Below are 19,585 nucleotides of genomic sequence, written 5' to 3' on the forward strand. Positions count from 1 at the left end.
GATGTGGGTAACAGAAAGAAGAGGAGAGATGCTTTAGGGAGGATGGCAGCTCCATGTCTTACATCATTAGCTGTGTCAGCCCAGCAGCTTCCAATGGGAATGCTGCCACAAGGATTTACAGTGTCTGTAAATTCACAGTGAGTTCTCTGTGTTTCCTCCAGCTTCCGTTTGAACTGGTTTTTAAAAAATCATCTTCCCCTGCCTATCTGTTTCTCCCTCACAGAGGCAAGAGTATCTGGAGAAGGGGCCACTACTCTTCCCTACTCCCCCCTCCGAAATGTCAGCCCTAAAACAGTCTTGCAGAAGTCAATGAAAGATCCAGGAGAGGCTGAGCCTGATGGTGTTGTAATTCCAACACCTGGAAGGTAAAGGCAGGAGAATCGGGAGTTCAAGACCAACCTCAGCCACAGAGTGAGCTTTCCGTCAGCCTGAGAATGAGACTCAACCTCAAAGTACAAGGGGAAGGCCAGGAGAGAAGCTCTCCGTTTTTCTTCTGGATTTTGTATGATACCTGAAACCTCCAGACATCTTGTCATTAGAGGATGACATCAATATCAAATGGGGCATACTCAGCTGGAAAGAACCTGGATCCTGATGACATTGTTAAGCCTCTGAGTCAAGAACCCTGGGAAGCAACCCTACCTCTAACCTTCCTCTTGTGCACAATGCCACATTCTCCTTTAAGCACGTACCGGCGCTAGCCACTGAATGCACACTCTGTATGACACTGATTAGAATCTAACTGCTTGCTAGGTGCAGAGGGAAGTGGTTTTAAGATGGTAACAGCACTATTCTCCTAGAGCTTAACAATGGCTATGACAGAGGGCTAGTCATTAAACAATGGACCTCACGATCAAATACCGAACCACAGTAGGAGAAAATGCTACAAAGGAGAAAGTTCATGAAAGGATCTGAGCTTGTCCAAGGCTGACATTCTTTTCTCTGTCTCTTAGCTGGTTTTAATTGTCATCAGTGAAAAGAGCTTTTTTTTTTTTACATGTATTTACTTGTTTGTTCATTTGGAAAGAGATATTCATGTCACCACACACATGCAGAAGCCAGAGGAAAACTGGCAAAAGTCAAGTTTCTCCTTCCTCCATGTGGGTCGAACTCAGGTTCTCATCAAAGTTGGCAGCAAGTGACTTTTGCCTGACCCATCTTACCTGTCCCTTTCACTCAGGTCCAAGTCATGTTGTTTGGTTAGAGCTAATACCATCCATTTAATGATGGAGGACAGCCTTTCAGTGTAAGACTGAGGGCCAGCGAAGCTGTCCAGCTTCTGTGAGAGTCTGATCCTGAGGACGCTTTCCTGCACAGGAGTCTAGGCTGTGGCCTCAGATGAGCAGACCCTACCTTGTTAGCTATCAATGCCAAAGAAACCTGAGAGATGAGACAGCTAGAAGGGCTAGGGACAGAGTTCACAAAGGTGTCCTCGATGCCTAACACTCGACAAGCAAGTGCTCTCTTAGTCATAAAGGGAGATCCATCAAAATCCTATGACACCACAGTGAGATCTAACTCTCTTTCCGCTCCTTACTCAGAATCACCCATTCTGTGTAGGAGACTAATAAAAACACAAACTTTATCCTCAGTGACATAGAGAAGCATCTGAAATAGAGGAAGAGGATGAAGAAATTGTCTCTGGGCAAAGACAAAGCATGTGACAGTTGAGTCTGGCAACCTCTGACTTGGGTCACAGCTCAAACCCACCTGAACCAACAGCAGAGCCCGGCAGGGATGGGGCTTCGTGAACGTTATGGAAGTTAACTGGCTAACACGGAAGGGAACATGCACTGTGGGTGGGGTGGGAATTGAAGTCACTGGGCATGGTCCTCAGTCAACCAGGATCACAAGGGAAGTGGATACAAATCCCTCAGTGTGCAGAGCTTCAGAAGCACTGTTTATTTTACCCATATGGCGCTGGGGATTGAACCCGGACTTTGTACATGGAGCTACAACTCTAATCCAGCTCCTAGCTCCTCACTATGTAAACCAGGCTGGCTTCACACTTCTGGGCTCAATCTCTCTCACCTCAGCTTCCTGAGTAGGCCCTTCCCGAGGGCATGTGACAGCATCCCAGGCTCAGGAAAACAATTCCGTGGTCTATTCTGCAGCCCCCACTGCCACAGTGACAGTCTTAATGTTTGTCTTTTCCCTCTTTGACCTGTTTTACTCTACTCCTCCATTCCTGCTTCCGGAGACCGTCTCCCAAAAGACACCTAGTCCAAGGTTTCTGTCTCACCTACTTTTAAGCGAAACCAAATTAGAGCAGGAAACACTGGCAGAAAGAGCCACTGACAGAAAGCAAGCCATTCATCTTTGTCACACCTCCTCCCCTGCAACGCTCGGAGACCATTGTTAGAGAGAGAGAGAGAGAGACAGACAGACAGAGAGAGAGAGAGACAGAGACAGGCAGAGAGACAGAGAGAGACAGAGAGAGAGACAGACACACATACAGAGAGAGACATACAGAGAGAGAGATACAGAGAGACATACAGAGAGAGAGACAGAGAGAGAGACACATACAGAGAGAGACAGAGAGAGACATACAGAGAGAGAGACATACAGAGAGAGAGACATACAGAGAGACATACAGAGAGAGACAGACAGCAGAGACAGACAGAGACAGAGAGACACATACATAGAGACAGAGAGAGAGAGAGACAGACAGAGAGAGTGACAGAGAGACAGACAGAGACAGAGAGACACAGAGAGACAGAGAGACACATACAGAGAGAGAGAGACAGAGAGACAGAGAGACAGAGAGACAGAGAGACAGAGAGACAGAGAAAAGAGACAGAGGTCCTGAGGATTTGAGTGAAAGAGATTTCTGGACACGTCAGGATTGCTGCACTCGAGAACAAGATGAAGCCAGTCAGCCTTCCAGCACAGAGCGCCTACCCATCGCTGAGGAGCTACCGCCTCCTGATAGGTGGGCCATGACCTAGTGGATGGCTCTACGCCCATGTGTATCAAGAATTTTGGTTTCTTTAAAAACCCAGAGCTATTACAGGAATGTGTTTTCAGTTTAATCCCAGGTGTGGGATACATGAGGCTGCTTTAGGTTGTCCACAGCAGCTGACAATGACTGCTCTGGCAAGGGTATGGTTTTTCCAGTTGCAGATAGTGTCGGCAATTGTATGACTTGAAATTCTGGGGACTCTTAAGAGGGTATATAAAATGCTAGAGCCCAGAGAGGGGCGTGGCCGTGGCTGCTGCTGCTGGTTGCTGGTTGCTGGTTGCTGGTTGCTGGTTGCTGGTTGCTGGTTGCTGGTTGCTGGTTAATGCTGCTGCTGCTGGTCCCTGGTTGCTATTGTTATGGTTTGTCAAGTAGCCGTGTGTAAAGAGACAACAAGAAGAAATTAGATATCCTGATGGTGAAGTTCAAACTTGCCCCAAGGAACTCAATGCCCCTAATCAGCAGGAAGTCTAACAATATCGATGCCCCCTTTCCCTTTTTACCTTCTTTCTCTCTTTCCTAGTGTTCAGGGGGTTGGAAGGGTGGAATAGGGGTGAAAGGTGATAGAAAAGAGAACTCACAAAGCAGCCAAAAATCTGGTAAAATCCACGAGTATCTGGAGGCATAAATTGACTTTGGTGGAAAAAAAATTTAAAAGGACACAAAATTGGAAGGGGATGGGTGAATCTAGAAGGGATTGGGGGAGGATTGGGGTAAATATGATCATTGTATGCATGTATGAAATTCTCAAAGAATTAATAAAAGTATTATATTTTTCAAAACAGAAGCAAGTCACTTCTGCTGGCAGTATACCAAGAAGGCTTGAGAACTGAAAGGCACCAGAATCCTTGGAAGGGAAGGGTAATATCCCCTAGTGAAAGCGTCAGCCTTCAGCCGGGAGTGTAGTTCAGTGGTAGAGCAGTGGTCTGGCATGCAGGAGGCTGTGGTTTGCTCCCCAGTGAATGCTGGGTAGGAGGCACATTGCTCCTTAAGCAAGCTACAGTGAAGCCCTGAGGGCAACAAGTTTGGCTTCTATACACATCTTCTAAATAAATCATAATTGCTGTTTTAGTGCCTTATATTTTCCTGCTTCCTGGAGAAAGTTCAAATTTTGGAAACAATTTTAACTTTAAAAATAAAAGTCATAAAATGGAAAGGAAGCTGAGCATGGTGGCATTTGTGTCACAGTCCTTGGGAGTCAGGGGCAGGAGGTTCAGGAGTTAAAGATCATTGCTGGTACATAGCTGGTTCAGAACCAGCCTGGCTAAACGAGAGCCTGTCCACCAGAATAACAACAACAAAATGGCGGAAAAATACACCGAGCTCCACATTCGAGGCTACTATACCGGCACAAGAACCCACCACCATTCAGTACTTCGGAACGCACCTCCTATACACACGGCATTCTCGTGTGTTCAGTGTAACCATCAAAGTCAGGGATTTTGGCTGCAACACAAGACAGCTATCTAAGCTTCAGCCCCATGCGGCTCTCACAATTATCCTGTTGAGGTCTTCATCAAAGGAGCCAGTTCAGCAGCGCGCGCGCGGAGTCCGGGCCATCATCTGACACGGTTCACGCTTCCCTTGAAGATGCTCATGACCTTGTTTGAAAAGTACAGTTATTTGCTAGCCTGTCTTTCATTTCAGGTTTGTCTGATATTTTCTGGTAATTAGATTCAGGTTCTGCGTTTGCAGGAATGATGTTACATTCGCTCATCCTAGCAGGTGGTGCATGGTTCCAATTTGCCCTGTTGCTAATTACGCTCACTTTGATCATTTGATTAGAGTGGTGTCTGCCAGGTTTCCCCACTGAAAATCTTACTCTCTTTCACTTTGTAATTAATAAGTATTTTGTAGCAGGTGTTTTAAACCATGCACCCACGATACTCCCCTCACCCCACTCCCATACAACTATTCTTCATCAAACTTTCTATTTAAGCGAGCATATATACACATATATATACATATATATGTGTGTGTGTGTGTGTGTGTGTGTGTGTGTGTGTGTGTGCGTGCACATGGACGCACCCCAGTGTTTATGTATATGATATTTATGATTCCCTTTAGGTGGCTTTAGTTTTGTTTTGTGTCTCCTATGTAGTCTGTTCCGGCTACCCTAGAACACTGTGTAGCCTAGGTTTGAACTCACTATTCTCCTGCCTCAACCTCCTGTGTTACAGCCATGCCTATACACCTGGCAATTATGTGTATTTATTTCTAACTGTATCTACATATTGAATACACATTTCCTCCACCGTTTTAATTTTAAATCAACACCAGAAGGTTCCCTCTAGTTTTCCGCCTTACTGTATTTTCAGCCTTATTCTCTGACAGTGAGAAAACTTATAGATGTCAGGATATTTTCTTAGTTACAGTGAAGGAAGCTACAAGATTCAGTGTGCCTTATGTCCTCCCCCTTTTAAAGTTTGTGTACGCGTTTTAAAAAGAGCTGCAGAAGTATAAGAGCTGCTTGCCTTACCTCCTCTCACCATGGCAGCGAGGTCAAGAGGTATTTGCAGTGTCTCCATTAGATCTGTATTTACTAACAGGATATCTACGGCTTTCCCATTGTCCTTCAATTGACAATGAAGTCTATGACTGAAGAAAGCAAACAGTAAATTCCTCACCTCTTGAAGAGAATGGCTTACACTGGGGGCTAGCAACCCTCTTGCTCACCACCCTTCCCGGGATGCAGAATTACAGTCAAAAGGGTGTGTGTTCCTTTGGCTGAAGTGACCTCACACATACACTAGTAGGTGTGCTTTATTAATTTCCTAGGTGTTGCTTAATTCATTCTGACAGCCAAGATCAGCCAGCAGGAGGAAGACAGCTTAACATTCTTTTCCACTCCAGGATGCTGGGAGAATCAGGCTTGAATAGGGAGCAAAGCTGGTCAAGTCTCTGATGTGGCTCAGAGAACTCATGTAACCTGTCTGAGTTCTGAACAAAAGGAGGTAGTAAGAATTTTAAAAACCCACCTTTCTGGTAATAAAGGCTACATTGAGGCATATGGGTTACCGTAATTGCCGAGTGAGTCAGCTAATAAACACTAGTTGGCACAGCCAGTAATCCCAGTAGCTAGGAGGCAGAGGGGAGAGGACCCAGACTTTGAGGTCAACCTGGGTTACATAGCAGGTCTCAGGGCAGACTGGAATACACTGTCTCAACAGCAAGCAAAACAACCTCCAGAAGTAGGTGGGGCAACCACACAGTGGGGATCCCCTGAACCTCAAGCCTCCAGAACTGAAGAATTGACCAGCTGACCAAATGAGATAGCAAAAGGAGAGACAAGACAATTCCTGATGTTTTCAAGCAGGGTCTACTCTAACAAGGAAGGAAGAGAGGCATCAAAACAACTGTGCCTGCCCTGTTTCCAAGTAAGCGCCACACTGTGTCCCACTAATTGAGGGGCATCATTTTGAATGTACTCGTCAGTGGTCCAGATGAGGGAGAGTCTGAGATTTCATCTCTCTGCTCCAGCTATCGGCTATCAGATGATGGGGTAGGGATCACATTTCTATTTCATTTAAGACTAAACCTTTCACCAGCAGTGGTGGCACAATCCTCTTTAATCCCAGCACTGGGGAGGCAGAGGTAGGAGGATTTCTGTGAGTTCGAGGCTAGGCTGGTTTACAGAATGAGTTCCAGGGCAGCCAGGACTGCGTTTGGAGGCTGAGGAGACAGTTGGGTTTGCACATGCATCTAGGACCAGAGTTCAGATCCCCAGCACACAAAAGCCTGGCACAGCAGCGCACTGGAAACTAATGCTGGTAGTTGAGACCGGGTGGAACAAAGTTTGCCGGCCAACCATCCCGGCCAACCATCCCAGCCAACCATCCCAGCCAATCAATCACATTTCTCTCCTCTCCTTTACTCTGCATTCACTGGCCATCTGTACCTTTTCATTTGAAAAGTTCAGTTGACTGACCATTTTATTGATCGAATTATTTGCACTTTTACTGTTTCATTTTTTTCAGTTCTCTATGCATTCTAGATACCGATCTCTCTGTATAATCTAGATACAGTTCAGATAATCTAGGCTTTCAGACGTGCATCTGGCAATGATTTTCTTCCCATTCTACGGGCTGCCTCTACTCTATTGCTTGTTCTTTTACTGTACAGAGGTGTTTAATTTTACACAGTCAGATCTGTCCGTCTCTGCTATGATTTCTTGGGCTATTCCAGTTCTATTTTAAGAAAGCTATTGCATCCATCTTGACCTTGAAGTATTCCCCTGTGTTTTCCTCTCATAACTTCAAATCTTCAGGTCTCACATTAAGGACTCTGGTACATTTTTGAAGTGATTTCTTTACAAAGTGAGAGACAGGGCTCCCATTTAAGAGTTCAACATATCATGACACCCAGTTTCCCTAGCACCAATTGTTAAACACCTATCTTTCAATGTGTGTTTTTTTGACACCCTTGTCAAGAGTCAGATGACTGCAGTTACTTCTTGATCTTCCTTTTTCTGGATTTTCTAGTCTGTCCCAAGGATCTTCCTGTTAGCTTATGAGTTGGCTGGCACCATCTGTTATTGTCTGCTTTCCTGGCTCTGTAGCACAGTTTGAGCTCAGGCCTTTAGCACAATTCTTTTTGCTTGGGATTGTTTTGGCTATTCGTAGTCTTTTTGTGTTTTTATATAAATTTCAGGGTTTTTTCCTTATTTCAGTTGAAGGGTGTCATTGGAATGTTGATGAATGTTGTATTGACTCTGCTTCTGCTATATACCAAAACTGCTTTGGTAATACAGCCATTTAAGCATCCTCATCGCCATTATAGTTGATGATGATTTTGGAGTTACTTTGTTTTAAATAGAACCAGGCTGGCCCGTAACTCACTGTGTAGCCAAGGATGACTTTGAACTTAGGATTCTCCTGCCTCCACCTCCCAGTGTTGAGACTACTGGTGTGCACCACTAACCCATGGCTAATCATTAACTCTATCTACGAACCTCTGAATGAGTCTATGAACCTCGGAAGCCTTTCCGTGTTCTAGCGTCTCTTTAGTTTCCCCCTGCTGGGCTTCCTGGTTTTCATTATGGAGTCGTGAGGACCCTTGGTTAAATCTCGCCTGGCTTGTTGTTTTTGCTTCGGTGTTATCCTGAATGGGATTGCTCTGCTACCCTCTTTTTCAATAAGGTCATCTGGCTGTTTGCTTTGTTTTGTTTTCAAAGTCTAACTGTGCACCTGGCCTGGTACTCTCTACATAGCCCAAGCTGACCTTGAACTTGTGACAGTAATATTGTTTCAATCTCTTAGAGTTGAAGTTATGGACATGTACTCGTATGCCCAGTGCACTGAGTTTATTTTTGGTATATATAGAAATACTGTTGGGAACACGGAAGTGACCGTCTGCCTGCCCCTTCCGTCTCTCTCTTTCCGGTGGAGGAGTCTGGAGACAATGTTCAGAAATGGCACCTCGAAAGGGGAAGGAAAAGAAGGAAGAACAGGTCATCAGCCTTGGACCTCAGGTGGCTGAAGGAGAGAATGTATTTGGTGTCTGCCACATCTTTGCATCCTTCAGTGATACGTTTGTCCATGTTACTGATCTTTCTGGCAAGGAAACCATCTGCCGAGTGGCTGGTCGAATGAAGGTAAAGGGTGATTGAGATGAGTCCTCTCCATTTGCAGCCATGTTGGCTACCCAGGATGTGGCCCAGAGGTGCAAGGAGTTGGGCATCACTGTCCTGCATATCAAACTCTGGGCCACAGGAGGAAACAGGACCAAGACCGCTGGACCTGGAGCCCAGTCAGCCCTCAGAGCTCTTGCTGGCTCTGGGATGAAGATTGGGCAGATTGAGGATGTTGCCCCCATCCCGTCTGACAGCACTCGAAGCAAGGGTGGTCGTCACGGTCGCTGTCTGTGAACAGGACTTCTCAAGTTATTTTCTGTTAATAAATTGCTTTGTGTAAGCTAAAAATAAAAATCCTGTTGACATTTGTATGTTGCTTTTGTGTCCCGCAGCCTTGATGAAAATGTTTATCCGGTCTAAGAGTCATGTGGTAGAAACCTCCTAGTCTTTCAAGTGCAAGATCTTATCATCTGCAAACTAGATTCGTTTGAATTCTCCGAACTTTCCTATATGCATTCTTTTCATGTCTTTTTTGTTATACTTTATGTATACTTATAATTATATTGTTATAAATACATATACCTTTTTCCATAGATTATATAATTTATAACTAATAATTAGTAATATAACTTATATTTATACCTTATTACTCTGGCTAAGGTTTCAAGCACTTTGTTAAGTAAAAGTACAAAGAAACGACATCCCTGACTTGTTCTTGGTTTAAAAAGAATCGCTCATTTCTCCCTGCTTTGTATGACATTGCTCCCTCGTTTGTCACAGGTAATTTCTACTATGTTTGAGAAGGCCCTTGGTGTTGGGGAGATGGCTCAGCAGTTAAGGGCGCTTGTTGCTCTTCAGGGTACTTGAGTTTGGTGCTGCTGACATTTGTTTAACTTGCTCATCTATTTTGGGTCTGGGTGTCGTTATCTATTTGGTGAAGGTGGAGTATTGAGGCTCCCTACTACTGTGGTCAGTGTGTGTCTTCCTAATTTTGACCTGAATTTTGATTGGCAAAAATATGCCTCCCCTTGTTTTCAGATTCCATTTGGTTGGAACATCTTTTTCCGTCCATCCTCTAAATTTCAAGCTGTCTGCCTCAACAGTCACCAAATCATATCTATACAGAAGTCTATTTAGGAAACTCGTTTTTCCCCCACACAAGGTTTCTGTGTGTATCCCTGACTGTCTTGGAACTCACTGTATGGAGCAGGCTGATCTCAGACTCACGGAGATCAACCTGTCTCTGCCTCCCAAGTGCTGGGATTAAAAGCACGCACCACCACTGTCCGGCAAGGAAGCTTATACTTAATATATGTCCCACACTGTAGCTGTGACAGTCAGGACTGCCTGCCAAGGGTGTTGAGGAGAACATTGCAGAGCAAGAGATCTTCCTGGGTTTCCTTCAGGTTACACACCCCTGACCTTCACAAAGGTGAGACCTCCTATTGCAGTTGTGCCAGAAGTACTGTGAAAGACTGTCTAGGAAAAAGGATGCTCTAAGCATAGACAGGGCAGTGGGTATGACAGGCAGCCCCCTGGAAGCCTGCCCTGGGACAACTCCACCTACCACAGAGGAGGCAGGGAAGACGAGGAAGATGGATGTCTGAAATGTAAATGGCTCCCTGCTAGCCGGATCAAATGTGCCTTGGAGTCATTTCCATGAAATTACCACACAGCGACACTAATGAGGTGATCCTGACGACAGCCAGTATTTTGCATAATTCCCAGTGAGCCAGTAATGAGACCAAGATGGATTCCCATTTATCTTCTAAAAACAATAAGAGCATGTGGATGAACCCGGCTCCCAACCTTAGGAGCAGAGGTCAAGGACTGGGGGTGGGGATGGTGCACACCTGTTATCCTAAACCCTGGGAGGCGGAGGCAGGAAATGAGTCAGGAATGCACAGTGAGTTTGAGGCTAGCCTGAGACTGATTCAGAGGAACAGGATGTGTAGTAGTCTTTGCTAAGAGGGCCAGCTCTGGGACCTTCTGGAGTAATACTAGAGAAAGAGAAAATTCTAAATTTCAGAGTATTGCTCCAACACTGGTCCAGGTCCGAGTCACTGTGTGACGAGTTACAGCATTTTTCTGGCTCTGCCTTCCTCTCTTCCATCTACAAGCATGTTCACGCCCTGTTTATACACGTCTCCCTCGCATGCTTCCGTTATTTCATTGTCTCTCTGCTCCTCTTTACCTGAGACTTCGAAGATTTTCTTCAGTCACGATCTCACTCAGTGCTACTCACCAGCCACTGAGATTGAGGGCAGGGCCGGAGAAACAGCCTTGATTAAGAGCACACACCAGCCCTCTTTCTTTTCTGCCACCACCATGCCATCCAGACTGAGGAAGACCCGGAAACTCTGGGCCACGTCCACAGACGCATCGGTAAGCACCCAGGAGGCCACGGGAATGCTGGAGGCGTGCACCACCACAGGATCAACTTTGACAAATACCATCCAGGTTACTTCGGCAAAGTTGGCAAGAGGCATTACCACTTGAAGAGGAACCAGAGCTTCTGCCCAACTGTCAACCTGGATAAATTATGGACGTTGGTCAGCAAGCAGACACGAGTCAATGCAGCAAAAAACAAGACTGGAGCTGCTCCCATCATTGATGTTGTTCGATCAGGCTACTACAGAGTTCTGGGGAAGGGGAAGCTCCCTAAGCCACCTGTCATCGTGAAGGCCAACGTCTTCAGCAGAAGAGCTGAGGAGAAGATAAAGGGTGTTGGAGGTGCCTGTGTTCTGGTGACCTAAAGCCACTTCAGAGGCTAATTAAATGCTGACGTTTTCTAAATAAACAAACAAACAAACAGCATATACTAGCTGCCCTTGCAAAGGACCCAAGTTTGGTTTCCAGGACCTAACATCAGCTGGCTCACAATGGCCTGTAAACCTGTATCACCAGTTCTGGGGGATCTGGACTCTCTTTGAACCTCCTTGGGCACCTGAACTCATGTGTGCATATGCATACACATGCATACATATACACACATACATGCATATGCACACATATGCATGCACATATACACACATGCATACATATACACACAATCAGTCCCTTGTCCCCCACCCCCACACCTTGTCTTTCTTACCCTCTTTGGTACCTAACCTGGGCTGTTCTCCTGGGACAGCCATTTCCTTTGGCTTCTGTAACAACCTCCTTTCCAGATTCTCTCTTTGGCTTTCTTCAAAGGAAAATCCATGGTTCATTCCTCAAATGCATTCATACCGGCTTCTCTCCTTGGCGCCCTTCCCTTCTTGCTCTGGTGATCTCATTCATTCCTTTGGCTTCAACCAATTTCCCACATGCTGCCAACTCCCAGCTCCACATCCCTGAGCTTCCAGACCTTAAATTGTCTATTTGCCTAATATGTCTTGGTCCCAAAACTCCATATTTACCCAATTGAGTTAACTATCCGTTTTGTATTTTCTGTGCTGTTCTTCAGTTCAGTTGGTAACAAACTCTTTTCACTTCTCTACAAAGCCAGATCTAAACAGAGGTCTAGTTTCAACCTCTGTGTCTAATGTACAGGTCCAGCTCTTTGTCCAGCCCCCATCCTAAATGCCAGTCACTACCTCTTTAGTTCAGATCTTGTTCCTCCTGTGGATTTTATAGGAGTTAAACTTACAGGTTTCTCTGCTTCTCATCTCTTCCTCCGTCTATTTCTATCTTTGACATTACTCTCTTAATGATCTACTGAAAACTTAAATCTGGACTGGGCCTACGGTTCAGCTGGAAGAGTATTTCCCCAGCATACACACAGCCCACATAAAAACCTGGCGTACGTGTATATGTCTATACTCCAGTCACTTGGAAGTTTGAGGCAAGAGGATCAGATAGTCAAGGCTGTCCTCAGCTACAGAGTAACTGCTAGGCCAGGCTGAGAACTTGAGACTCTGTGTCAAAGACAAAACAATCCCCAAAATGTATGATCCCATTATCGACTCACTGAAAAATTCCTTCGTGGTTTTTTATTTCCTTCCAGATAAAACCCAGGTATTTGAGTTGGATGTGGTGGCACACGCCTTTAATTCCAGCACGGGAAGGCAGAAGCAGGCAGATCTTTGTGTATTCAAGGCCAGCCTGGCCAGCAAAGCAAGTTTCAGGACAACTAGGGCTCCTACAGAGAGAAATCCTATCCTGAAAAATAAGCAAAGCCCACATATTTGAAACTGGATCTGGAATAAAAGTGTGACCCTGGGCCCCAAGAGTGCCTGGTGGCCAGTGGAACCTGACAGGACGTCTGCAGGCAGGGGGATTGGGAGACATTTGTCTTCCTCGCTACTAAACAGAAAAGCACAGAGACAAACACTTGTCTTTGGACGTGAAGTGTCAGCTTGTGATGCCTGGACATGAGTTCATCTTCTTATGTATGAGGGAGGGGATATTATGTTAGTTGGGTGTATGCTCATGTGCACACAAGTGCACATGCATGTGCGCACATGTTCATGGAGGCCAGTGATCAACACTGAATATCTTCCTCCATTGTTTGTTCTTCACTTTAGTTGTCAGAGAGAGAGAGAGAGAGAGAGAGAGAGAGAGAGAGAGAGAGAGAAAGCACCAGAGAGAGTGAGAGAGGCCTGGAACTCCTTAGTAACCGTGTTGGCTCCAAACTCATAAGAGAACTGCTTGTATCTTCCTCCCCTGCCATTGGAGGTAAGTCCCACCATACCCAGCTCTTCATCTCAGTTTCTGGGACAGGGTCCTCACTAGACATGAGGCTCACTGGGCTAAGATGGTCAGTGAGTTCCAGAGAGTTTCTGTGTTAGTGCACTGTGGTACAGATGCATGATGCCAGGCCGAGAGTTTATGGAGATGCTGAGGACCTGACCTCAGTTTACTGACTGAGCCACCTCCCAAGCCTGTGGTTTGGTCTTTTTTTATTGTTTTGTTTTTTGATTTTTTTGAAACTAAGTTTCTCTGTGTAATAGTCCTGGCTGTCCTGGAACTTGCTCTGTAGACCAGGCTGGCCTTAGACTCAAGAGATCCACCTGCCTCTGCCTCCTGAGTGCTGGGATTAAAGGCGTGCACCACCACTGCCTGGCCAGATTTGGTCTTCTTTTTAAAGGTCTGTCTGTCTATCTATCTAACTCTCTATCTATCCATCCATCTACCTATCTATCTGTGTTCTGTATTACTTTTGCAGCCTGTATGCCTGTGGGAGGGTGTTAGACTTTGGAACTACAGACACCTTGTAGGTGTGAGGAATTGAACCTGGTTCTCTGTTCTAACCTCAGAGCCATCTCTTTAGCCCCATTTGGTCTTCTTCTAAGCACAAGTAAAGCACTACATGTAGAGCAAGTGCCCCAGGTCTTACTGATATCACTGAGCCACTAGACTAAGAGATAGTAACTGTCTAACTACCCGCACTCTGATTTACACTGAGGCTGGCCCCAATAATCACAGGCTGGCCCCAATAATCACATCACAAATGGAGACATCACGGGTGAATAGGGCTTAGGAGCCAGCTAGATGGCTCAGCAGGGAAAGGCATTTGCTGCAAAACCCAATGCCCAGAGTTTGATCTTCAGAGCCTAAATGGTGGAAAGAGAGAACTGACTTCTGCAAGCTGCCCTTTGACCTCCACATTCTTGTACATGCATGTGGCACACACACATAAACACTCAGGCACACACACATACACATAACATTTAAAAAATTTTAAGAGGGAAAAGGTGACAGAATTTGTACAAACAACGTTTTATTGACCTTCTTAGGAAGAATTAGATCAAAGTCTCCATATTGTTCACATAACAACAGGCCACCTCCTATGTTGTGGTATTTTCAGTTGAATTTTTATCTTTCTTTAGATTTATTTTAAACTACAAAACTGTTTCTGCTGTGATGACAAGCCAAGTGCACTCTCAAACTCGGTTTCCTACTTATGCAAACAAATTTCCTTACCTCTTCAAGCCAGAGCCAACCTGCTTTAGTCCTTAGGGTGGGGTGAGAGAGACAATAATAGCTAGTTTGCCACATTCTGTGACTCCCCAGTGTCACAGCTCCTCTCTGCTGAAACATCTAGTTATGCCGGACTGGTTGCCATGGAAACCCAGCTGATGCTGTGAGCATATGGCCCAGAGCTTCTCTGTGTTTGCATTCCCAGTGAGGGAAAGAGCTGGTGGTACTAGAGAACAGCAGGGCAACGTTCTGTGTTATCTGTCATGCTTGTAGGATGAAGGAGAAGACTAGATCACTGTGGAGAAGGCTCGCTTTGATGTGCTGCATGGAGGAAAGACTTGGAGAGGTCTGGTTCCTCTGTTCCTCTGTTCCTCCGTGAACAGTTCCTAATTAAGGTTTGCAAACTTCAAACTTGTGCAGATGGATATGGAGAAGCTGGAGGAGTGGTGGGGAGGAGGTAAGGACACTGAGACCTAATAAACACCCACCGTGTGCCAGGCCTATATTACCATTTGTGCAAGCCTAGAGAAGACCAAGAACAGGACACTAGCATGACTGAGATCTAGTGAAGGCCAGCATCTTCAGCCAAGGCCAAGGCCATTTTCTCTCTGGAGTTGTACATGATAGAGAAACAAGGGATCATGGGAATCATCTTTCCTTCTTTCTTCTTTCTTTTCTTCTTTCTCTTCTTTTCCTTTTGTTTTTTTTTTTTTTCTTTTTTCTTTCTTTTTTTTTTTTTTTTTGAGACCTGGTCTTATGTAGCCCACATTTGTCTAAAACTATGTAGGAGGCTGGCCTTGAATTTTTGATTTTCCCATCTCCACCTTCCAAGTGCTGGGATTGCAGATGTAGGCCTTCACATGTGGTTTTGGGTCTTTTCTAAAGGCACTGATCCCACTCATGTGGGCTAATCAAAGGCGCTGTCTCCCAGTCCACAGGGAATTCGTACATTGGTTACTTCTCCATTGCTGTGGTAAACACCACGAGGAAGGCAACTTATGGAAGAGTGTATCTGGGCTCATGATTCCAGAGGGTTAGAATCAATGGTGGCAGAGCAGAGGCAGCGGCGTGGAGGCTGGAATAACAAGCTAAGTGCTCACATCTTGAACCATGAGCAGGAAGCCAAGAGAACAAACTAACATTGTCCGTAATGTTCAAACTCTGAAAGCCTGCTTCCAATGGCACACTTCTTCAGTCTTCCCATAACGGCACTGCCTGGGGACCAAATATTCAAATATCTGAGCCTATGGGGGACGTTCTCATTCATACCTACAGAGTTTGAATCTTAGGAGCGAAGGGTTTCAGTGTAAGATTTTAGGGAATCCAAGCCTTTAATTCACCAGGACTTTACTCCAGACTTCTATGATATCCTGCAAAGTGAGATAACCTTACATACACTAGAGGAAAGTCTTTAGAAGTGCTACTCATACAATTCCAATAATTGTGGAGCCATAATTTCCCTCTCACAGAGGAGGAATTTTAAGCAACTTGCTGGATGTCACGTGGGTAGTAGTGGCAGAAAGGCACCCTGAATGAACACAAGCCATTCCAAAGCCTGTATTCTGCTCACCCCCATTGTCTGCTTCTCTCTGTCTACAGTGCTTCAGTCGCCTCCAAAGCCCAATCCTCTCTTTGACCAAAGACTCCCCAACTGCCCTTTCAATTTCAGAGGCTAACAGCCTGCCCAGACACAACCAAAACATGACCACTATAGCTAGAAAACCCATGGCCAAAATTGAGCTAAAGATTTTCTCATGCTGAGTCTCAGTGGGCATCCATCATTCTCTTTGACTTACATTCTTCAGCATGGCCCTCTCCCCTTCTTTTGAAATCTCCCTTTCACTTTTCAGGCAGTCTCAGTACCTAGCCCAGGCTGGCCTGGAACTCAGCCACAATCCTCCTGCTTCAGCCTCTCAAGTACTGGAATTACAGGTATAAATAAATCATCACGCCTGGGTCTAACGCTGAGTCCCTCCTGGTTCTGCCTTCATGGCTCAACTCTCTCCCATTGTTCTATGTCCATCTCTCTTTCTTTCTTTTTTTTTTTTCAGAACTGGGGACCGAACCCAGGGCCTTGTGCTTGCTAGGCAAGCGCTCTACCGCTAAACTAAATCCCCAACCCCTATGTCCATCTCTCTACTGCATCTATTGTTGCAAGAGCCAGTGAGGCTTCCACCCGGCATGCTTCCAATTTGGTCCTCACTGTGGCGGACTCTTCAATCACTCCTCTGCTTAGATGACTTCCACTTACTTTTCAGAGAACAGTCAAAAATCTCTGCTGTGACTTACCGGTCACGTCTTGTTCTCCTTTTGCATCTGTACAACATTCTTACAGGTTTACTTCTCTGCTCCTGCCACATCTCTGACTTTCATTAGGTATTCTTCCTGTCTGCTTGAGGTTGAGTCTAGACCTTGCTTTCTAGTGTACGTTCTGTCTGTGCTGACTGGAGCAAGTGGCGAGAGGAGTGTTTCTACGACAGTCTTGATTGTAAATCTTTCTTTGTGTGTCTGTGTCATCCATTGAACTCTGTGTCCCTTTGAGAGGAGCTGGGCTAGAAACCAAACCAGTCTGACCTCAGAGGCTAAATTTCCCAATTTCTGTAGCTGGACATGTAATAGGAAAATAGTTGTGTCGATGAGGAAACTAAAGCCTGGAGAGGTGAAGTGAGTTCCTCAACAGCTCAGAGAGCTGGAACAAAGCCTTAGCTTTCTTGGTAAACAGCCTGATGATTACACTTTTGTCTAGTCTCCGAACGTCTGCTGTAACACAATTCTAGGCGATGCCATTCCAGAAGCTGCTGCCTGGAGATAGTTCTAAGATGTGCAGTCCCATCCTCTCTTCTAGATGCCTTTCTGTTCCGAACAACTTTTCCTTTCCTTTCCTTTCCTTTCCTCTTTCCCTCCTCCTCCTCCTCCTCCCCTCCCCTTTCTCCTCCTCTACCTCCTCTTCCTCCTCCTCCTCTTCCTTCTTCTCCTCTTCCTCCAACAATGTGTTTCTGTAGACCAGGCTGGCCTTGAACTCACAGAGATCCCTCTGCCTCTGGCTCTGGCTCTGGCTCTGGCTCTGGCTTTGGCTCTGGCTCTGGCTCTGCCTCTGCCTCTGCCTCTGCCTCTGCCTCTGCCTCTGCCTCTGCCTCTGCCTCCGCCTCCAGACTGCTAGAATCAAAGGTGTGTACCATCACCAATTGGGCTCTGTGCAACTTTTCAATGCCTGTTCAGATTCTGCTGGTTAAGACAAGATCTGTAAGGTCAGACAGCTGACTCAGTAGTTGACACTGGTTCTGCTCTACCAGATGACCAGAGAACTTACATTAGGTAATTCACAAGCAAAAAGTTCACGGTGGTGCTTAACTGCTGTCATTGTCCCATAGTTTATAAATCAGTGTTCATACACATTTTAGGACATATTTGTCTTTATTAATAAGATCCATAGTGGGGCTAGAGAGATGGCTCAGCAGTTAAGAGCACCGACTGCTCTTCCAAAGGTCCTGAGTTCAATAGTTCAATTCCCAGGAACCACATGGTGGTTCACAACCATCTGAAATGGGATCTGGTGTGTCTGAAGACAACTACAATGTACTCATATACATAAAATAAATAATTAATTAATTTTAAAAGGTAAGATCCGTAGCTACCTATCTAGACACATAGCCATCATCCCTGTCACAGATGAAGAAACTGAGGTTTACAGAAGCCAAGTAACTTGTTTATGTCACAGGTGTGGAGAGTCAACTCCAAGTCCTCTAGTTTTGATTCCCATATTCCTTTAGTATCATTATAATTTTATCTTTTAGAATGAAACCCAGCAGGCCAGTTAGAGTGACACCAAAGTTTCTAGTCCCCAATACTCCAACAGCTGAGGAGGAAGGAGTCTGGAGGCCCAAGCCAGCCTGGGCTACATAGAAAGAAGTACATCTCAAAATATATTAAAATAAAATACTTTTAAAAGAAAAAATTATTAGAAATTACTGCTGTGTTTTGATATGAGCAGAGAAGCTCAAATCTTCATTCATAATCTCTAATTACAATCTTTACATAAATTTGGGGGTGGAGCTGTAGCTTGTCAACTTGACAAAACACTTCTCAACACAGAGGGCCTCCCACTTTCTAGGTAAATGGTCTACCACTAAGCTGAGCCCCGCCCCAAACCTCCCTCCAGTCCACTTTTTTTTTTTTCTTTTCTGTTTTTCAGAGCTGGGGACCGAACCCAGGGCCTTGTGCTTGCTAGGCAAGCGCTCTACCACTGAGCTAAATCCCCAACCCCTCCAGTCCACTTTTATTTTGACACAGGGTCTTACTAAGTTGCCCAGGCTAGCCTTGAAGCTCACTCTGTGTAGACACAATCCAAGCAGGACGTGTACCTATGGTCTTGCCTCAGCCTGCAGGGTAGCTGGGATTACAGGCCTAGCTCAACCCCCAGCTCCATTCCATGTCCATGAACCATTTCAAGCAGAACTTCCATCCATGTATGTACTCGTTCACACTGTCCACAGGCTAAGCACTCACTCTCTCACACTCTCCATAGGCTAAGCACTCACTCTCTCACTCTCTCCACATGCTAAGCACTCACTCTCTCACACTCACCATAGGCTAAGCACTCACTCTCTCACACTCTCCATAGGCTAAGCACACACTCTATCACACTCTCCACAGGCTAAGCACACGCTCTCTCACACTCTCCACAGGCTAAGCACACGCTCTCTCACACTCTCCACAGGCTAAGCACACACTCTCTCACACTCTCCACAGGCTAAGCACACGCTCTCTCACACTCTCCACAGGCTAAGCACACGCTCTCTCACACTCTCCACAGGCTAAGCACACGCTCTCTCACACTCTCCACAGGCTAAGCACACACTCTATCACACTCTCCACAGGCTAAGCACACGCTCTCTCACACTCTCCACAGGCTAAGCACAGGCTCTATCACACTTTGGGTACAGGAAGAGGTTCAGTAAAGTCGCTGGCTCTCTTCTTTCTTGCGTGCATCCAAAAAAAGAGATTGCAAAGGTGTTCGCCTTTTCTAGTTTCCATTTACACAACTATAAAACAGTGTTTAGTTGTGAGAGACTGGGGAGGCTCAGCCAACCAGCAAAGCCCCAGCACTGTTGGGGGCAGAGACAGGAGGCTTCTGATGCTTCCATCTAAAA

At 45.6% G+C, this 19,585-nt stretch overlaps 2 pseudogenes; both read left to right on the top strand.

The window, feature by feature from the left end:
* The first annotated feature begins 8,312 nt into the window (after positions 1-8,312).
* LOC116893936 lies at positions 8,313-8,825 on the top strand (annotated as a pseudogene).
* Positions 8,826-10,859: 2,034 nt separating this feature from the next.
* Positions 10,860-11,287, top strand: LOC116893137 (annotated as a pseudogene).
* The last annotated feature ends 8,298 nt before the right edge of the window (positions 11,288-19,585 follow it).

This window comes from Rattus rattus, chromosome 2, assembly GCF_011064425.1.
Source record: "Rattus rattus isolate New Zealand chromosome 2, Rrattus_CSIRO_v1, whole genome shotgun sequence".
Taxonomy (NCBI): domain Eukaryota; kingdom Metazoa; phylum Chordata; class Mammalia; order Rodentia; family Muridae; genus Rattus; species Rattus rattus.